Raw genomic sequence first — 19,741 nt, forward strand, 5'->3', positions numbered from 1 at the left:
TGGCAATTCTCAATCACATATTGACCTAACTGTAGGCTTTAACTGCATTGTCTGTCATATATTTAAACTGTTTACTAATCAACATTTTAATTACAGTGTGTGTTGGCAGACCCTAGGACAAATAAAATCTAGCATTTTAAAATGTTGCTGCAAAGTCTGTTATCCAACAATAACAAGACTCTTTTATTGGGGAGAATGGAGGAATGGGAAACAGAGCAAACTTCTGAAGCAGCGTCACGATTCCGTGCAGAGTCCTAAGGCGTGGCGTTGCCCCCTCCTTCCTGGCCCCCACTCTCGCCTTGTGATTCTGCTGGTCTCAGACAGCTGCCTCTTCATTCATGAAGTGCCTGCTGGGTTTCCTTTGAAGTCGTTTCATGTTTAATTGGGGAAATACTTCCCTTCATGTGTTCAAGCCCTGGTTGCCAAGCGTTGTTTACTTGAACAGTGTGGGTAGCCTAGGGTCCCTCAGCCCATCTCCTTTTGTGATGTGGAGACTGGATACTTCCAGAAACTCAATTCCATCTCAAAGTCAGCAGTCTTTTTGTCTTGCCTTCCTCCCTGACCACAGGTAGGGTAAGGCAAGCTTTCCCAGTTTTCCCCAGGAAGGTGGTCATGGGCAGCATCAGAATCTGGAAAGATTTTTCTCTGTTTTACAAATCCTGTTTCATTATTGAAAGTAGATGGGCAATAAGGTCACCTTGAACAAATTATTTTATCCCTCAAAACTTCAGTTCCCACATTACAGAAAGGGATGTGTGTGTGTTAGTCACTCAGTCATGTCTGACTCTTTGTGACCCCAAGGATTGTTGTAGCCCGCCAGGCTCCTCTGTCCATGGAATTCTCTAGGCAAGAATACTGGAGTAGGTTGCCATTCCCTTCTCCAGGGAATCTTCCCAAACAAGGGATGAAACCCAGGTCTCCTTCATTGCAGGCAGATTCTTTACTATCTGAGCCACGAGGGAAGCCCTTATCGAAAGGGATAATAGTGACCAAATTACTGCTTTTTTGTGTGTGAAAATCCAGACAAGATAAAGTGCATAAATCACTTAGCATAGAAGTTAGGAAATAAAGTCCCCCAAAATGTTTGCTCCTGCTCTCATCATTGACTTTCTAAAACTAGTGTTAAAATTATTTAAAAATTCAAAGAGTACAGAAGGATGCAAAATACACCCTCAGCCCCACTCTCCAGAATTAAGCACTATTAATAGTAATTTGTGTGTCCTTCAAGAATTGTTAATTTTATTGTTCTGTACCTTACTTTTTTGCTTATATCTTTGAGATCTGAGATCTTTCCATATCACATGAAAGTCTGCCTCATTCTGTTTTATGCTGCATGGTGTTCCATTATATAGATGTTTCATATTTATTTAACCAGGACCCTGCCATAAAACATTTTGGTGATTTCCAGACCTTGGCTGTTAAGCTGGTGACCATCTTTCTATATATATACATACACCTTTACAAAATGGATATGAGAATTGCAATTCCCCCTCACCTCTTTCAGAGCTTCCCAGGTGGCCCAGCAGTAAAGAATCCACCTGTGATGCAGATGTGGGTCCTGTCCCTGGGTCAGGAAGATCCCCTGGAGAAGGGAATGGCTGCCCACTCCAATATTCTTGCCTTGAGAATTCCATGGACAGAGGAGCCTGGTAGGCTACAGTCCATGGGATCGCCAAGAGTTGGACACAACTGAGCATTCACCTCTTTTGCCACTAAAGTATTAGACATTAATCTTCATCTGTCTGATCAGTGATAAATGATATTCAGTTGTTTTCATTTGCATTCTTTTTATTAAGCATGAAGTTTGTTTTTTTTCATGTTTATTGGCCATCAGTATTTTTTTCACATACTGTGCGCATTTTTCTTTTGGATAGGTTGTCTGTTCCTTTATCTTTTTGAGCCTTGATTTCCCCATCTAGAGAGTGAGGGAGGTAGGTACACAGTCGCCAAGATCCCTTCTGCCTCTGGAGACTGAGGTTCTGGCCTGAGTGTCCCGCGGGCAGCTTCTGCACTGCTACCAGAGGCGCTCTCTGCTTGTGGCCTTGTCTAGCCCACATTGGGGTTATGGGGCATATAGCTGTGGGTGAACTGCAGAAGGCTCGTTTCCTTCTTTTATTCAATTGTACATCTTCCTCTCTTAAGAAAGCAGTCTTGGAAATTGCAAGGCAGAGCTGGGATTGAACTTCCGTTAAAGCTGCCTGTAGACATCAGGAAAATTTATTTTCTCTATTTGCTTTAAGCCTGGGAAGACTGTGCAGTTTTCTCAACACTGCCCTGATGGAGCCCTGACCAGCAAGCGTGCAATGCCCCTAGCCCTAACGTGCCATTAATGATAGGTTAATGTACAGTATAATGTTTTGGGGACTATGGGTTCATTACACTTCTGAGTGTGAGGTCTTTCCACAGAGCGCCCAAGGTCCCATTGCATTATATCATGCAATAAAAATACCCTTTTCATATCACACACTAATAAACTGTATTTGAAATGCTGTCTGAGGGCACTGCCGTCTTGTCTATAGGCTGTGCACGAGTGCAACAGTTGGGTTTCCTTTTTTTCTGTTTTGTGTTTTAGTTACACGCAATTCTGAACTCAGGGAAGTCAGCTCATTCCCGTTTTAAATGAGGGAGCAAGTTGGGTCTTTAGGCCTGAGGCTCAGGAGAGAGGCAGCTCAGTGAGTGGTGAGAGTCCTTCCTACATGGAGAGCCAGACCCCCTCTGCCTGTCCACCCACACCGTGTGCAGCTGTCAGGAGAGCCGGTCTCGGTCTTCCAGACTTAGCACTGAGTATGTGTTAGGCATTGCAAAAATGTCCTTAGAAAAAAACAAGTCCAGGCCACTGATAGTCACGACTATAGAGCTGTTTCCAGCATAGCCTCTGTGCTGGGCATTTCCTACACACAGCCTTCCTGATGTCCAGGGCAGACCATGGCCTTCCTGTGCAGTTGGTGATGTTCTCCTGTTGTACAGAGCACAGAGTTTCCAAATCGAGGGGGAAAAGCTGCATGATGGAGAGTGAACTTCACAGGCCCCTGGAAACCACAGGGAAATTACCTGCCCACATAGACAGAGCTCCTCACACCCAGAACTCTTATCACCGGAGATATCAGAGATGCAGCTGGACTGGGGCAGGTGTCCTCTTTTCAAATGCATATAGCCCCAATGCTCTTATTAGTTATTCATACCATCCTGTGAGTTGGTGTAATCAGATAGTTTTCTTCTCAACAGTAAGCTGGCAGCAGAGGTAGTTTTGAACCTTGGGACACTTTAGAAAAGGAGACTCTACTACATCAGAAAGGAAAAAGACATTAGAATTCAGGGATGAGGCAAGGCTGGGGTCAGAGAACCTTAAAAGACCTGTTCTGTACTTTGATCCAGGGCAGACCGTGGCTTATGTGCTTTGTATGGAATGCAGGAGGTCGGGGGTGGGGGAGTGGGGGGTTGTTGCTGCAAGCTCTAGAGTGTGGGCAAAGAATATGAAGTCCAAGAGCCTGGGTTCCAGCCAGTGTTGAGACTTCAGCCTGGAGCACAGGGCTTACCACCTAGGAGCATCAGTATCTTTGCTGTAAAGTAGGCCCACGTCTCTTCTGACAGGTGACTGGAGATCGTAGGAAATGCTGTAAATGAAAACACCTGGCTAGTATCTGACATGGGATAGGTGCTCACAACCATTGGCTGTTATATTGCTGTTATCATATATTATACTATAACAAAACATATTAACAAACCTAACAAAAAGCACAGGCTTTGGAGCTGATGTCCAGTTCAGATCCCACTGCCACCTTAGCCAGATCACTTAACTTCTCTGAACCTAGTTTTCAAATCCACAAGTAGATAATGACACTAATGCCATCCTGAGACTTCATGGCATTACTGTGACATTTGAATTAGATGATGAGGTTGAAAGCACTTTGTGGAATGAAGAACTCTACTCAGATGCTGCTAATTATATTTATACTTATTTTTCTCTCCAAATCAACATGTTCCAACTGAATAAATATCCTTAGAGCAAAGCCGCTGAGGGCAGCTATTAAAGATTCACTGATCTTTCGTCTCCCCACCAGGGAGCTTGTTACAGCCAAATTGTAGGCCAGAGCGGTTCTCCTACCCCATGTCTTCATAACATAGGAGCAGGGGACCCAGAACAGTCTGTGCTCCCCTGAGTTGGTGCAAGGAACCAGTCCCTGCTTAGAACACTGTTTGAAAGATCAAAGGAGCTGCCCTAGAGAGCCAAGATGATGACTGAAAGGAAAAAAAGTTGCTAAGGCTGTCCAGTAGAAGGCTGGACCTTTGGCTCTAGGCATAATCCCCTTAATTGTTAGAAGAAGAGTATTTAACTTTCAAGGATAATTAGTTTTTCTTTTAAGGGTGGTAGGGTTGGACTCAACCTTTTGTTTCGATGTGGGTGCTTTAGAACACTTACAGAAACCTCTCAGGGGTTAAATCTGTCTTTAGGGCTACCAGGACTTGAAAAATGTTACCTTGTATCAAGAAAACCAGAAGTGACATGTTCATTTAAAAAGCCTGGTTTGTCATTGTTTATCTAATTTTCAGAGTTGACACAGAAAATTAGACCAGCTGACACTCACCTTCTGACTGTCTCCCTGGCTCATTTCCCTGGTCCTTTCCTCCCTGACCCCTGGAAGTACAAAGTGCTCCAAACCCCCAAAATATAAAACTTCTCACTGAGTTTCCAAGTCTCCCTGCAGTCATTCCAAGATTCTGTCATAGGATGTCATCCCTAATGTTATTATAAAAACAAGATGAGGTTATAAATCTGCTCTGTGAGGTATGTTTTTTCCCTTCCACTTTGACCATAAATCTTAGAAGTAATCAAACTTGCTCCAAAGGAAGCCAAGATAAACTTGGGCCCTAAGTGGCCCCATATGTCTTTACTGAGTTCAGAGGTTCTGAAGGCTTGTCTGCCTGGTGATGTCACACGGTGCTACTGAAAGGCAGCCAGAGTGCGAGCTTTTCCCTGTTTAATCCTGACCTTCCAAAATGCAAAGGGCAGCAAGTCTCCTATTCACCACTTTCCATAAATGAGTACCTCCAAATAAAGGAAATTATTCAGATAACTGAAAGATTACAGGCAAGAGGCTTTAAATGTATTGTACACTTCCCTGTCCTCTTAAACGGATTATGTGCCTCAGGGTTTGCTTTTTAGAAAATGTTCTTAGACCGTCTTCATGAACAGTCATTGGCTGTATTCTGCTGTCCTAGCGTCTCCTGATATTAACATGTGGAGGGCCATTGTCCTTGCCCTGGATGATCCCACGTTGGTTCCTTGGTTTCGTTTTTGCTGTGTAGTGTTGCTAATAGAGGTCACTTAGTATTCCTGCCCTTGTTCCCTTTCTAACAGCTCTCGGCTCTTCCTCCTCTATTTGTCTGTTTATTTTGTGCTTTAGATTGAGAAACCAGAAGCTAAGTGTGTCAGCATTAGTAGTCTAAACTGCAAGAAAATGGACTAAGTAAAGGCTTGAGGGGCTAACTGAAAGTAAAGCGTTCAAGTTTTAATGTAACTTTCAGATTCTTAGTCTTAAGTAACGGAGTCAAATTTACAGTGCCCTGTAGGTTTGTAAAGTGCCTCTAGATTTGAAAACAGGCCATTTCACTAAACAGGAAATACACCGCTCCGTAAGATTGCATGTAAATGCTGAAGTTTGAAACAATATGACCACGTTGCTCTTGAATCAGTAATTAGCATAAAATTGTTTTGCATTATTATTTGTTGAAGGTTTGTTTTGTTTGTTTTTTTGAAAGTGAAATGAAAGGAAAAGTCGTTCAGTTGTGTCCTACTCTTTTGCAACCCCATGGACTATACAGTCCATGGAATTCTTCAGGCCAGAATACTGGAGTGGGTAACCTTTCCCTTCTCCAGGGGATCTTCCCAACCCAGGGATCGAACCCAGGTCTCCCATGTTGCAGACGGATTCTTTACCAGCTGAGCCACAAGGGAAGGCCTGGGGACCTAATAAGCCATGAATGTGCCAAAGGGGAGTCCTTAGACTTTAAAAACGAGGTTTAGAGTCAGACCCACAGAAGCCATTCAATGCATCCATATTGGATTTGATCGAAGTCTCCCTGTACACTGGAGCATAACTAGCAGAAGAAGCAAGCTTGCAACTAAATAACTTTGTCCTTCTCAACAGTGAAAACAGACTTTGGTTTCATAAAGCTCTGCGGCAACGAGCTTCTCCAGCTTATTTGTAATCAGATGAAGTGCGCTCCCTTAGTCGTGCATTCTGCGCATGGCCAGCGACACCGCCTCAGAAAACACAGGCTACCCTGCTCAGAACCTCAGAAAATGCATTTCAGCCTTCCGTACATTTAATTTTCTTCAACATTACCTTGCAAACCACAGTAAATCAATAGCAGAATAGTTAAGTACCACAGGTTCTTTGTGTTTTGTTTTAGAAAATATTGCTCAAGGCTAAAAGCAAGTTCTATTGATGATTTTTATTTGCTGCCAGGACACAAAATGATCAGAATTTTCAAATGGCTTGTTTCCTTGTTTTGGATTTTCATTAGGGAAAAAAAAAAAAAAAGGAGGGGACAGTTTCAGGAAATGGTTGCTGAAAGCAGAAACTCTGGAGTAACTAGTAATTTTCGATCCTGTATTACAGGCTAGGCCTGGTAACTTTGCCCTTTGTTATGCTTTTATTTCAGATTTTCCAAAAGGGCTGCCCCAGCCAGTCCCCTGGTTCCCCCACACTTACCTCAGCAGCAACCCTGTCTACTGAATTGAATGAAGCTCAGATAACTGGGGTATCATAGCTGGAAACCTTAAAAAAAAAAAAAAGATGGCCCTTCAGTTACAGTTATCTACCCCAAAGTTCAATATCTGGTGTCCTTAGCAGTTTTTCCTTAAGGTATTCTGTTGGTTTGATAACATCAAAAAATCTCCACTTTAGGTTCAGTCTTTGTGTGAAAGGTTGTTTTTCCTTCCTGAGAAGCTAGAAGCTGTTACTGAGATGGATTTTGGTAGCACCTTTACTTAATTGGATGTTTCTTGAAATCAGATGAAGCAATAGATAAGAATCATTTTAAAAGTTTGAAGTGTGGTATCAGGGCTCACAACCTACCAGGGTGACTATTTGTCAATACTTGTTGACACCTCCAGGTCACCAGCATCGCCACCCTGCCCACTGCCCCAGCACCGCCCTCACACACCTCCTCTCCCCTCTCTCCTCTCCCTCCTGGGGAGATGTCATGCTACATTTTCAGCGTTGGCCTCATATCATTCATAAGATATGCCCTTACTATTTAAAATTTTTTCCTGCATTTATGGGCATGTACCATTTTTTTATTCCCTAATAATGTTTGCTTCTGTTCTCTCTTTACCAGTTTTATCAGAAGTTAGTCTATTTTACTAACCTTTTTAAAGAACCAGTATTTTATTGATTTGATCATCTCTTTAATGTCTAATTCTTTTTGTTCTTTATTACTGCTGTTTTATGTTTTCTTTGGATTTACTTTTTGTTCCATTTATAATTTACTGACTTAACTCATAAATTTCCAATCTTTTTTTCCTTAACATATCCATGTAAAACTATACATGACTTTACCCGCATTCCACAAATATTTATATAGAGTATTTTCACTGTCGTTCATTTCTAAGTAATTTTCCGTTTCAATTGGGATTTCTTTTTTGACCCATGAATTATGTAGAAGTATTTTTGTTCGCACATACTCAGTGTTGTTTTCTTCTCTTGTGATTGTTATCTTCTTTTTGTGCCCCATGGTCAGAGAGCATGATTGATATAATATCAACCAAAATAACGAAGACCTTTGTTACTTGTTGAAATGCCTGTGGTTACTACACTGTGGTTTTTTTTTCTCACTGTACTCTATTTGCTTCAAAGGAATGTGATTCTCTTAATTGTTGAATGAAATGTCCTTTTTACATCCTTTAGGTCAAATTTGTGAATTGCGTTACTTACATATTTTGTGTCCTTATTAATTTTCTACCTGCTTTATCTATCAATTACTGAGAGAGCCGTGTTAAAGTCTCCCACTATTAGTGTGGTTTTGCTTCTCCTTGCGATTTTGTCAGTTCTTTCTTTAAGGTGGTGATGTTAGGTGCCTGTGTCAACATGCTATATCTTCATTTTAAAAGGTTTCTTTTATCTTTATGTAGTGACTCTCTTTACCTCTAGTATATTTTAAGTTTTATTTTTGTCTGATATTAATATACATATGCAATTTTCTTTTGGTTAGTATTCGTCTGCTACATGTTTTTCTGCCCCTTTGTTTTCATTATTTCTGTGTTCTTTTGTTTTAAGTGAATCTCTGCCTTTTGCTATTGATGTCTTTAATTTTATCTGACTCTCTTTTAATTCATTAGTTTAATCATTTATATTTATTGCTTATTGATACACTTAAATGTTTTTTTCTGCTCTTCTGTTTTGTAGTTTTCTCTCTACAATGCTTTTCTGACTTCTTTTTTCTCCTTTCTTTACTCTATTAGATTGATTTTTTTTCTTTCTTTTTAGTCTTCCCATCGGTTTAGATACTGTATTCTATTTCTAGCCTTGTAATGGTTATCCCCAAGTTTCTCACTTAATTTAGCAAAGCCTAAAGGTTAATCACTAGATATACCCCCTTCCTGACAATATTCAGCTTTAGGTTCAATCTCCTAACCTTTATATTAGGTAGAATTGGCTTTAACTGCACGTGATTAAAATAAACAACAGCTTAAATATGACAGCAGGATATTCCCCGCACATATAAAGACAGGCAGGATGTATCCCAGATTAGGTGGCAGTTCCTTTCTAGTCAAGGGGCATTTGAGCTCTAGCCAACAGGAATGAGGAAGAGTGGTCAAAACACTCCTTTGTTTAAGGACAGATCTGCGGATCAGCACACGCTTACGGGCTTCCATGGCGCTGGCCAAAAGCTAGCTGCCAGGGAGGCTGGGCATGCGGCTGCTTTGCTGGACGACACTGTTCCTCTGTGTGTGTGTGTGCTTTCCCGTTGTGGTGTTTGTTTTGTTTTCTTTTAATTTAAATTTATTTTTTAACTGAAGGATTATTGCTTTATAGAATTTTGTTGGTTTCTGCCAAACATCAGCTCTATTCCTTATTAAACTTAGGATTCATATCACTAAGGAAAAAGGAGGAATGGATATTGACAGGCAGCTAGCAGCCTCAACCTCAGCTTTACTCCACCGAATATAAGGAGACTAAGAATTTCTGATCAGTCCCTTCTTCTTTCATGTCCAGGATTTCATTGGCATCGTTTTTAGTCTTCACAATTAGTCATTACTCTTGTTCTCATTTTGTATAATCAATACCTGTTGATATTTATCCATATGTTTACCAGTTATCTGTTCCTATTCCTGTTGCGTCCTACTTCCTTCTCCTGAAGTTTCTTTTCCTTTTGGAAGTACATTAAGAGTTCTGTCTTTTGTTCTAGGATTATCTTCACTTTGCCCTCTTTTCTGGGGGTTGGGGGGAGCTGTACTTCACAGCTTGTAGGATCTTAGTTCCTGAACCAGGGATTAAACCCAGTCCTCAGCAGTGAAAGCTCAAAATTCTAACTACTGGACTTCTAGGAAGTTCTGCCCTAACTCTTGATTGTTAGTTCAATTGAATTTAAGAGTTTAGATTGACAGTTTCCCCAGAGCCTTGACTCTGTTTTCATCTGGATTCTCCATGCTGCTGCTGCTTCTAAGTCGCTTCAGTCGTGTCCGACTCTGTGCAACCCCATAGGTGGCAGCCCACCAGGCTCCTCTGTCCCTGGGATTCTCCAGGCAAGAATACTGGAGTGCGTTGCCATTTCCTTCTCCAGTGCATGAATGCATGCTAAGTCACTTCGGTCATGTCCGACTCTATGTGACCCCATGGACAGCAGCCCACCAGGCTCCTCTGTCCACGGAATTCTCCAGGCAGGTCTCCAAAAATTCTCCACTGGAGTGGGTTGCCATTTCCTTCTCCAGGCTGCTCCACTAGCTGGTGAGAATCTGCTGGCTGCCCAGTTACCATGGTCTTTCTCTCTGGGGGCTTTTCCCATCTCTGTTCCTGGTGTTCTGCAGTTTCCCCACAATTTGTCTAGATATAGATTTTTGTATAGTTATTCTACTTGGAGATCATTTTGATTTTTGAATCTGAAAATTCATATCTTTCATCAGTTCTCAAAATTTTCAGATGTTGTCTCTTTGAATATTTCCCATCTGCCACTGTGTCTCGTCTCTTCTCATTCTCTCCTCTGGGTCTCTCTCTTTCACATTAAAAAATTATTTTTTGCTTATCTGTCAGTACTGAGTAGTGCTTTGGATACTTTTCTCAGACCATTCTTCCAGCTTGCTAAGTCTCTGCTCAGCTGTATTCAGCCTGCTGTCTGGCTCATCTATGGAGAGTTTCTTTTGTTTTTCCCACTCACCACACGTGTTATTTCTATAAGTTATATTTGATTCTTTTTCAAATCTCTCTTCTCTTTTTCATAATATCTTGTTCTTAGTGTTTCAACTTCTTTTATGTCTTTAGTCTTTTTAACTGTACATTGTTTTGCATTTTCTTTCCAATTATTTTCTATCACCTTGGTTCTGAGAGCTGTAATCTTCCTGCATGTTGTGTCTGCTGACTCTTGTCCATGCCCAATTGTTTGCTCACGTGTTTTAGAATTTTTATTGTAAGCTCATTCTGAATGAGGCTTATTGCTGTGGAAATGATTGCATTCCAGAAGTACTGCCTCAGAATGTGTTTTCATTTGCTCCTGAGAGATACTCCAGAGTATTGCTAGATCAATATCAATGTTATGTTAGGTTAATCAGCCTTGTGTTCTCAGACCAGAGCAGTGGTACATAGGACCCCAAAGTGCACAAGGCTCAGAGTCACCTTACACAGCATCCCCTTTGCTGGTGGGCAGACTTTCTGCAGTCCCAGCTTTGCCCAGGGTCCTAGGCCAGCTCCCCAGCTGGACTTTGTCTCCTGTTTCAACTTAGTATTACACTTTCCAGGTACTGCATTCTTGGAACTGATAGCCTCCCTTAGGGCCACAAGACCTCAACTCGCACCCTTACTGAAGAGGTTTTCCGTTTCCTCTTCATTTTTGGCACTTGCAGATTTCCTTTCTTACAAATTCATCTGTTATGGTTTTGGTAAAATGTTCCTTGACTGGGAGTTTGTAGAGAGAGGACTTTTAGGCTTGGTCTCTCCCCATCTCTTCATTCTCTCACTGTCAGAATCAGTCCATTCTGTTTTGTTCAACAAGCTCACTGAGCTCCCCACTCTGTGCCAGAAATTGTGATGAACTTGCTGTCTCTTCCCTCCTCTCTGCCCACTCACATGCCCACATATGCGTATATACACAGAGAGAGCCAAGGTCTCAGAGTTTAAACATCAAATCTCAAAAGGTAAGAACAAAAGAGGACAGGAGGGAACCGTCCTTTTGAGCACTGTGTCTGTAAACCGCCACCACACAGCCCATCACACCAGAAGACAAACCCTGAACATCCAGACGCCTGTGATTGGCCGCCCTATTCACTGCTTGGACTTGCTGCAGAATCAGCCTCTCAGATAGGAGCCCTCAGCATTATTGGAGCAAGAACCCCACTCTCCCTCTGGCATCCTCCGGTCCTGACTTCTCTGGGTATCTGCTCAGCCCGAGACTGACTGGGATAGCCAGCATGCTCCCTGCTCTTCCTGCTCACCCATCTTGTCTGAGTTCTCTACAGGGCAGCCACCACAACCCCTCTAGATGGGCAGGGGGCACCTTCTGCCACCCACATGGATCCACTTCCTCCAACATTTACTCCCGGGTACTGGCACACACACACACACCCACTCCTTTCCCTTCACAGTGGCCCACTACAATTTCCCTGTGCCCTCTCCTCCACCACACTGCTCTGGTCCTGGGGCTGCCCTGTCAGCATAGGCCCTAGAATGACTGGCGGAGCCTCTGAAAACACCTTGCCCTCTCGATGGGCCATTTCCTGGCCAATTACCCTGTGTAGGAACACTTAGATCTGCTCAGGTGAAAGCAGATCTCACCTTGACCCCCTTAGGTGCCTCACGTACAGTCTAGGGTGGCTAGAGGTAAGCAGTTTGCTGCTAATAATTGAATATTTGGAAAGAAACATCTATTTCCGTGGTATTTGTGAAGAATAAACTCAGGAAGGGTGATTGAAATTGCATGTCACAGCTGAGGATCATTTCTTCATTTCAAAGAAAATTAAAGGCTAGAAGGGAACCCCCACCCCCAGCTTTAGGAATCAGAGGCTGAGAAAGCACAGTCTCAGGACCAACGCCTTGCCTCTGAGAGCTTTGCAGCGGGGCATTGGCCCAGGTAAGCCGGGCTAGGCAGACGGTGAGATTCCACACGAGCTGACAGGCAAGGCTCACACCTTCATCTCAATGCCGCTCCCCTAGGTGTATTCTACATGGAAGCATAGTAGCCTCCCATCACGCTACTCAGTGTGTGTCTGGGAAGCCTGTCTGCACTCAGGCAGTTTCCTACCCCAGCCCGGAGGCAGAGGGAGCAGAGATATTCAGTAGGGTGACAAGGCCAGCCAGCAGCCTCCCCATGTTCAAACCCAGCTGAGAAATAAGACTCAGGAAATGGCAGAAAGGAAGCATCAGCTCTCCTTCTATGCAATCTGAGTCAAAGGCTGTGCTGATGTGCTGGGCCTTGCTGGGAATTTCCCACAGAGCTCCATCAGACGTGAACAGCAGTCTGGAGCCTGCCTGGGAGCTCGCCAGAAGAGGGCAGGCCAGAACCCAGCCCTTCTGTGGGCAGGAGACCCCCTGGGCTGGGCCTGCTGCATACTTCCTGCCAGCCTGACTCCTCCTCCTCCCCGGGGATAGGGTGGAGAAGTATAATGACAACACAAGTCCCTCCATGTGGGATGATGAAGCCAAGGAAATGGAGGTGCCCTGGAGTATTTTCTCTTCTATAAGTGAGGCCATCGTGGCCTTTCCCAAGCCTCCAAGACTCCTGGGCTGGCAAGAGGAGGCCCACTGACTCTCAGGCCAGGACCCCTTGCCTTACCTGACATGGGGGCAGATGCAAGAGTTGCTATGGTGGTGCTTCAGCTTCTTCCTGCTGAGTCACTCCTGAGGAACCTCCCCTCCACCCCCTACTGCAGCCTCAGTCCTGGCCACCTTCGTCCCAGACACCACCTGTTGATTAGTGCAGGCACACCCACCCTGAAGGAAGCAGACCCTCAGGAGGAGCATGACTTATTATCTCATGTACGCTAATTAATACTAGGGATTCCCTGGGGTCCAGTGGTTAAGACTTCACCTTGCAGTGCAGGGGGCAGGTTCAGTCCCTGGTCAAGGAGCTAAGATCCTACATGCCTCATGGCCAAAACACAAAACATGAAATAGAAACAGTACTGTAACAAATTCAATAATGACTTTAAAAATGGTCCACATCAAAAAAAAATTCTTAAAAAAAAATTAATATTATATAGGCTTGCCCACTGCCCTGCCCTTGTCAGCAGTTTAGCAGACATTGGACAGTGTGCATTTTTCCAAAAGTTGTTAAACTTTTCTAATCTGAAGTTGTCTTCAGGGTAAGTAGGGATTAGATTGCTAGTTCTGAATCTTTAGCAGTGGAAAGCTTTTTATTGTGTAAAACTAATGCAGTATCTCATTATTAATATAGGGGAAAAGTAGCTTTTTTTTTTTTTGTTAGCATGAATGTGTTGCTGCTGCTGCTGCTAAGTCGCATTAGTCGTGTCCGACTCTGTGCGACCCCATAGACAGCAGCCCACCAGGCTCCGCCGTCCCTGGGATTCTCCAGGCAAGAACACTGGAGTGGGTTGCCATTTCCTTCTCCAGTGCATGAAAGTGAAAAGTGAAAGTGAAGTCGCTCAGTCGTGTCCGACTCTTAGCGACCCCATGGACTGCAGCCCACCAGGCTCCTCCATCCATTGGATTTTCCAGGCAAGAGTACTGGAGTGGGGTGCCATTGCCTTCTCCATGAATGTGTTAGTATTCATTAAAGGCACCTCTTTATAAAGGCATGAGACCTCTTTTGAAGGACACAAAAATCTGAGAACTGGGGTCATAGGTGATGGTTGCAGTCTAGTATCTGCATCAGCATCCCACTTATCTCTGACACTGTCTCAGAAGCCTCATATCAAGGAAATCCAGACTCCCCCAACTGTCCTCCCAGCTTAGGCATCTTTTAAACCTATGTAGAAGCTTAAAAAAGGAATAGCAGAAAAGGGTTAGAGTTTAGTTGCTGACAGTAGCTAGCTGCTGTTCATATGAATTGCTTACAATAAGTCTACAGGCCAGAGAAGAGGGATTCAAAGCCTGTAGGAGCTGACACCACTGGAAGGCTTGACCCACACCCCGGTTGGGCATCGTGTGCCCGGCCACCGGGCTGACATGCTCTGTAGGCTCAGTGCACTGGCTCCAGTAAGTGGACGCCACAGCCCTGAGTCCTTTTAGGTGCCCAGTGCACCAGCCCAGCCTTCCTAGGCGTCAGCGCATGTATTAGCAGTCAGTAATATGCACCAATCTAACAAGATCTAACAAGACCACCTGTCCGAGGAGCTATAGAAGATCAGTTACCATCACGGTGTTGGGTAACACACTGCCAGTATTCCAGGTAGCATTGAAGACTTGAAGATAGTTGAGTGTATATGTTATTTTTAATTAGTTTTTTAAAAACAAATATAGCTTAAAATATCTTAATGATTTGAATCAAACTGTGGAAACCCCAACACAGCTCACCCTCTATGGCCCTGCTGGTCTCTGAGGTCCCATCCCCTCCCACCACTTCTCCATAATTGAAGGGACTGAAGTGTTACCCCTGCCACGAGGGCCGGATCCTAAAGGGACACACAGGGAGCCTTCAAGTACGGCCGGCAAGCCCAGAGCAGAAAGGTGAAGTGATGGGCAGTGCGCTGACCAGAGGGCCCCTCTGGCCTCTCAGATCACCTCTTAGAGGGCCTGCCTGATGGCTGGACTGGTCCTGTGGCTCATGTTGGACTCTTCATTTTGGACTTACCTGGGCTTTGTACTTGAGCCAGGCTGGCTTGCTTTTTGGTGGGAGGAGAGGGGGTGGTTGAACTAACTCATGGATCCTTGGTGGTGTGCCCTGTGCAGCATCCTTGGTGGGCCAGGAACTGCCTGGTTGGCCTGGGGCTCCTCCAGAGAAAGAAAAGCCCTATGGTCTGGGGAGTCCAGAGCAGCCTCAGCTTGTGGAACCTTCTCCCCAGGCCTGCCCACCCAACCTGCTGCACTTCCCAACCTAGCGCCAGGCTCCTGGGAAGCAGTATAACGTACCCGTCAATCCAGATAACTTCTCCTGGTGGTTCCTCAGTGATCAGCACCGCACGTTCTCAAGGCTTCTAGTCTCATGAACAAGTGTGTGCACTTGTTCCGGAAGAGATGGCGCCCCTTGAGAGGAGACAGGAATAAAGGCCTCACAGAGTAGATCTTAGGTGTGGGGTGCAGTCTGCTGCCACGCATCCTGTTTATTATTGCTGCCCTTATCTCTAGGAGGGGCACTTCCCTGATAGCTCAGTTGGTGAAGAATCCGCCTGCAATGCAGGAGACCCCAGTTTGATTTCTGGGTCGGGAAGATCCACTGGAGAAGGGATAGGCCACCCACTCCAGTATTCTTGGGCTTCCCTTGTGGCTCAGCTGGTAAAGAATCCACCTGCAGTGAGGGAGCCTGGAGAATTCCATGGACTGTATAGTCTGTGAGGTCACAAAGAGTCGGACACAACTGAGTGACTTTCACTTTCACTTTTTCTCTAGGGTGTGGTCTCTGTAGCTCTGGAAAATTTCTTCCAGATCCTGGATCTTCATTTTGCTGCTTCCCTAGAATCTAGACCCACAGAAAAGGAGCAGAGAACCGGGTGGGCTGGGGTTGTCACGCAGACCCCTGGTGCCTGCTCTGATGGCTGGCTGTCCTGCAGAGTGGGCGCCACCATCCAGCCCTGCTGCTGATGAGGAAGGACAGTGTGATGGCTGAGGACACGGCTCCAGGGACAGGGCCACGTGCAAGCGCCCTGGCCCTGGACAGAGTCCTTAGTCTTTCTGTGCCTTAGCTTCCCCGTCTATAGAACAGGCCTAAAGTAATAGTCAGTAAATAGACTTGTGGAGTAATAAAGAAATTACTTGGTGAGAAGTGGCGGATACAACTTGGATCAGGGAGGACACTGTTTGCCTTTTTTTGCCACTCTCTTTTTAGTTTGTCAGTTAAAAACTACCAGTTAAGTCCACGGAATTCTCCAGGCCAGAATACAGGAGTGGGTAGCCTTTCCCTTCTCCAGGGGATCTTCCCAACCCAGGGATCAAACCCAGGTCTCCGGCATTGCAGGTGGATTCTTTACCAGCTGAGCCACAAGGGAAGCCCAAGAATACTGGAGTGGGTAGCCTATCCCTTCTCCAGTGGATCTTCCTGACCCAGAAATCGAACTGGGGTCTCCTGCATTGCAGGCAGATTGTTTACCAACTGAGCTATCAGGGAAGCCCCAGTTAAAAATAATATACCATAAAAATGAAGAGGCACAGAATTTATTATCCCATTCCTACAAATAAAGCCTGGGTTGTTATAGGGGGTGGAGGGAACACAGTACCTCCTTCGGTAACTTATTCAAGGGGTTAATAAAATATATAATAATAAATAATAATATTGTTCCATATATTCTTTTAAAAAGTAGGGATTTAAAACTTGCTGTGCCCAACCTCAGTGAGCAGAGTGGTGTGTCTTCGTGGCAGAACACCGTCCTGGGTTCAGCCCTTAGCTTTGCCACTTTCTAGCTCTGTGACCTTAGCTCAGGTCGTGTCTGTTGGCATCTTGGTCTCCTTTGTCTGTAAACAGGGTGCTGGGTGGCTTCAGGGCCATTTTAGGCAACCCAGGCCTGGCCCACAGCAGGGGCTCGGTGACCAGATGCAGGCAGAGAGGACAGGCAGGTCACTGTTTCCTGCAACGGGGTGTTAGTCACTTCAGTCGTGTCTGACTCTTGTGGCCCCATGGACTGTAGCCCACCAGGCTCCTCTGTCCATGGGATTCTCCAGGCAAGAATCCAGGAGTAGGTTGCCATTCTCTTCTCCGGGGGATCTTCCTGACCCAGGGATCGAACCCAGGCCTCCCACATTGGATTCTTTACCTGCCACAGGCCCACGGCTAATGGAGGACCTGCTACCTGCCAGCACTGCGGCAGAGCGGCAGCCACACCAGCAAGGCATTGCATGATTCACATGCACAGAGTTCTCTAGGAAGTTATTCAAGGGAACAAAGTGTGGAGACCCCAGTGGAGTAAATTCCTATTTGGGAAGAAACTTGAAGCCCAACTGATGTCACAGAGCAAAGTGTCAGTGAATGAGCAGTGTCCTGGGAGTCCAGACATGTCAGCCTCAGGCCGCCCTTCACCTCAGCAGGTTCGAAACGTCCACCTCGTGCCCATGCGGTGGGCACCCGGACCCCTCCTCTCCGTCCCCTCTGGCAGAAGCATGGAGGGCTGTCCATAGGGGGAGGGTCATGCTGTTAGTCATCAGGAAAGCGTCTCATCACGATGACACGAGTGGGCAAAAATTGAGGCCGTTATTACCAAAATCGAGGGCCAAACTCGAGCGAAGCCCTGGACGCTAGTGCCCAGGTGGAGGAGGGTGTGCTGGACCGCCTCGAGCTCTGGTTCCTCGTCACGAGTTGCTGCCGGAGCACCATCTGCCCGGTGGTGGGAGGTCCGCACCCAGCGACCCGCTGGCTTTGCTTGTCATTGACCCGTCGCTCCCCCTCCGCTGTGCCCCACCCTGGGGTCCATCCTGCCTCTCACGGTCCCATCCTCTCCCCTTCATTATGCCTCCGTCTTCTGTGGCGGAGTTTGTGGTCCATTTTACCTCAGCCCTCGCCGGTTTAATGGTTGCAATCGGCCCTGAGAGAATCCGGGAAATGAGAGTGGCTCCCACTGCCTGGTACAGAGGCCAGTGAGCTTGTCGGCGGCTCCAGCCTGCAGAGTGACCGCTCACACACACACCGTGCGGGCAGCAGAGGCCTGGGTGTCTGGGGGTCACCGTGGGTGGAAGATGCTCTCGACGAGCGGTGTGTGGGCGTTCTGGCAGCAGCGGGTGGGCCACGCCCTGCTCCTGTTGTCCTGGCAGCCCGAGGGAGCTGGACAACTTGTCCGTGTCTGGATTCCTCTGCCTGGGAGACGGGGCGGGGCGTGCATTTACCAGGTACTGCAGAGGCTGTCGTGCAGGGGGCCACACAGAAACCCCAGGAGGGGCCTGTGAGGGCAGCCCTCATGCCATAGATGTAGGAGAGCACGCGGTCCTGAGCATGGCATCTGGCATCCAGAGACCCAGGTGGTGCTTCCAGCCCAGCCCTGGCTTCCGTGACTTCACACAGGTCCCTGAGTGTCTGTTTCCTCATCTGCCAGGTGGCCATGTGCACCTCCGCAGTGAGCTTGGGGATCTGGTGGGAGGATCGGGACTAAGCTCTTGGCAAGGCCTGGCACACAGCGCTCAGTCCTGGGTGCTGGACTCGCTATTAACCAGTGTGCAGTTTCCATCCGCCTTCAGGCTTCTGGTGGTTGCAGGCACCTGCTCGGGCCTGTCAGGAGCTACCTAGGAACTGAGGCCCCTAAGGGTGGCCGAGTGATCTTCATGCTTTTTCCCAGCATCGTCCATCAGCTTTTGTTTGCTCATTAAACTCGTGAGGAATACCTGCTTCATGCACGTCTGGGGCTGGAGGAGCGTCTGCTACATGGTAGGGAGGAAAGGAGCCCACACGCTGGCGGGGTCACAGGGCCTGGGGTCCAGCCCTGAGAATGTACCAGAGGAGCAACCAGAAGCCCTAGCACTTAACGAGTCACGTTCCCTCCAGGGCTCAGTTTCCTCTTCTGTAAAATGGGGTTATGGTGTACTTACCCTGCTTCCCACCCAGGGCTGATGGGAGGGCAGAGTCAAGTAAGAGTGACCTACCATCCTGACCCCACTCTCCCAGGGGTCAGGACCTGCAGTCTCAGTCCCCTCTGGTCAGACAGGCCTGAATCCTGTGGCAGAGATCAGGCAAGGAGGAATTGACTCTCAATGTCTGCCTACCCCAAGGCAGCCCAGGAAAAGCCCCAGACAGTAGGTTTGGGTTTCAGAGACTTGTGATCCAGTCACAGCTCTGGGAGCCAGAACAGGTCAACCATGAGCCTGTGGCCTGTTTCCTCATCTGCAAAGTGGAGATTATCATGCCCACCTGTGTGATTTAGCGCCTCCCCCCCAGACCTTGAGGTACCCTTGGACCCTGCAGGCAGAAATGCCCCCAGACTGCCGTGATCTCTCGCGTTCCCAGTGCCGCCTCTGCTCTGGTTTCCTCTGGACAACTCTCCACGCTCTCACTCCCCACGTCCTGGCTGTCTCGGCACGTCCAGTCACGTGGTGGACCAGGCAGTCTCCAGTTCCCAAGTTCACCTGTCACAGCCCAGGCTGCGTGGAGAGGCTGGGGTCTCCCCTCCGTCTCTGTGTCTCTCCTTTCTTTCTCCCTCTATGATTCCTCTTCTTATCCCCCCAAACCCATCAACAGTAGATGGGGACAAAACCACTTGTCTCAGTCACTGCCGTACAGGGTGGTGTAAAGCCCCAGGGGTACACAGGAGATGGGGGTCCCGTCCCACCCAGGGGGTAGGGGTCGGAGAGGAAGGGGGCTGAATCTGCACCAAAGTGGTGGATGCCCACCCTCTCCTCGTCCGCCTCCCGGGACACCTGGGCGAAATGCTTCCTGCAGCGCAGCCCTCAGCCTTGCTGTAACTGGAAGAACGCTCCCCTCTCCCCTCCTGCGGTTC

The 19,741-nt window shown here is 46.7% G+C and overlaps 1 protein-coding gene and 1 long non-coding RNA gene across 10 annotated transcripts in view; one reads left to right on the forward strand and one right to left on the reverse strand.

Moving 5' to 3' along the window:
- LOC112448375 (uncharacterized) overlaps nucleotides 1–16,396 on the reverse strand; it is a 32,895-nt gene extending 16,499 nt beyond the window's left edge. For 2 of the 8 annotated variants that reach the window (XR_009496128.1, XR_009496126.1), the window contains exons 1-3: nucleotides 15,243–16,396; nucleotides 6,717–6,782; nucleotides 3,537–3,614 (exon numbers count right to left, since the gene is read on the reverse strand). This is a non-coding gene — a long non-coding RNA (uncharacterized lncRNA). The remainder of the gene's footprint in view (nucleotides 1–3,536; nucleotides 3,615–6,716; nucleotides 6,783–15,242) is intronic. The other 6 variants (XR_009496129.1, XR_009496127.1, XR_009496124.1 and 3 more) reach the window with 4 other exon arrangements.
- Nucleotides 1–19,741, forward strand: part of MAP2K5 (mitogen-activated protein kinase kinase 5) — a 271,359-nt gene that overhangs the window by 249,381 nt on the left and 2,237 nt on the right. The window lies entirely within an intron of this gene.

Source organism: Bos taurus, chromosome 10, assembly GCF_002263795.3.
Source record: "Bos taurus isolate L1 Dominette 01449 registration number 42190680 breed Hereford chromosome 10, ARS-UCD2.0, whole genome shotgun sequence".
Lineage (NCBI taxonomy): Eukaryota > Metazoa > Chordata > Mammalia > Artiodactyla > Bovidae > Bos > Bos taurus.